Source organism: Haliaeetus leucocephalus, unplaced genomic scaffold, assembly GCF_000737465.1.
Source record: "Haliaeetus leucocephalus isolate CR32 unplaced genomic scaffold, Haliaeetus_leucocephalus-4.0 Scaffold206, whole genome shotgun sequence".
In the NCBI taxonomy this organism is placed as follows: domain Eukaryota; kingdom Metazoa; phylum Chordata; class Aves; order Accipitriformes; family Accipitridae; genus Haliaeetus; species Haliaeetus leucocephalus.
The window spans coordinates 9,923,676-9,925,357 of NW_010972642.1; positions in this window are offsets into that span (position 1 = coordinate 9,923,676).

Genomic DNA, 1,682 nt, shown 5'->3' on the forward strand with positions numbered 1-1,682 from the left:
CGGGGGAGCCTCTCCCGGCCCCCGCCGTGCAGGTTTTGGTCAGCGCGGGGCTCAGGAGATCTCATCCCCCGTCCATGTTACTGTGCCCCTGCCTCGGGCCTCGTGTCGCCCGGGATTCAGTCCAGGCACCCCACCTCAGGTTGAGAAATAAAACAAACAAAAAAAAAGGCCCCAAGGAAAGGTGCTTTCACACCCACCTGTGTGCCGGCCTCGCTGTCTGGTCGTCCTCCAGCCCGCGGGGCGACCCGCAGCCGTGGGCTCTTGCCAGCAGGCCCCCGCCACCACGAGCAGCGAGGGAGCGGAGGCTTTCTGCGTAGCAGAGGATGAAAGGGAAGAGGTGGGTTTTCACACTCATAGAAATATCCAAGGCGCTCCCCCCAGGAAACAACGTTTCCGAAGGTTCACCTAAAAGAAAAGTTGCCTAGGAAGTACCCGGGGTTTGCTGTTTAAGCCCCACCGACGAGATGACCGCGAGCACCAAGAGAAATGTCTCCAGCCGCGCGTGGAAAAGAGACCGTCCTCGCGAGGATGCCATGGAGCCGTGACCAGCACGAACATCCTGCCAGGGCAAGGCGGACGCACGACCAAGTGGCAAGACCTGACCTCATGACGGGAAGATTTTGGGTGGTGGCCCCCTCCAGCGTTACCTCTAGCTATGGCTTCCCGTGACGCCTGAAAGATGGTGAACAGCCTCAGGGGTTTCACAGAGGTGCCGAGGGGATGCACGCGTGGGTAGTACTCAAAGAGACCGTGTCCTGTGAGTAAGGAACACAGATCGTGGGCCGTTCAAAATGAACCGTTGGCTAAATCAGTGGTGTGAGGAAGCCACGCTGCTTTTGTAGACCACTGCCTCCCTCTTGACAGGGACACCGGCTTGCGGACTCAGGACAAGGATGCAGTCTGGCAGGGACCAGCAGGTCAGGATAATGAACGTAGCGCTGGACAGACATTTTTCTTCAGAATGTTTTTTTTTCCCCTCATGCAAAATGCCATTTTCAGCAAAGTCTGAACATTTACAAGAATGTCAAAGTCAATAAAATGGCTTTTGTGTAAAAAGCTTCCCTAAATCCTTCTGCTTAATGGTGTCCAGATGGGATGTGAGTAGTAACATAAGGGGGCTGCTTGAAGCCAAATTTGGGACTCTGGGTATGCAAGAGTCTGTTCTGCAAGAATCAAGTTGATGCAGAAGACGGTCCAGAAGACACTCTGCTGTTAGTGATAAGGAAAGCAGATTAAACCCTATGGATTAGTTTCCCTGCTATGTCTTGGGGTTTTTTTTTCTCTTCGTTTTGTAGAGTAGAAGATTTGGGATTTGTTTTTTCTAAGAAAAACATTAAACAGTCAGCTCCTGATGAATATTTCAGGCACACCCTTATCCAGTAGCCATTGCATCCCACTTAAATATTCCAGGTTCATCTGTCCAGTGCATCTCAGTGTGCTGAGTAGATGCATTTGATGCGCTGCTGAATGTTCCAGGTGGCGTGGAGTGATTAAATGTCCTACTTTATTTTTTGGTCTTGTCCTACTTTTTGTGAGGATTCAGGTGGTGTGGCCGACTGCTAACAGCAATGATAGCAACAGATATTAGTGCTCTCATCCTGCTTTCCTTAGCTTATGAAAAGATTGTGTGCTGATAAATACTTTTCAAATTCATAATTCTCATGAGGTGCCACAAATAATTT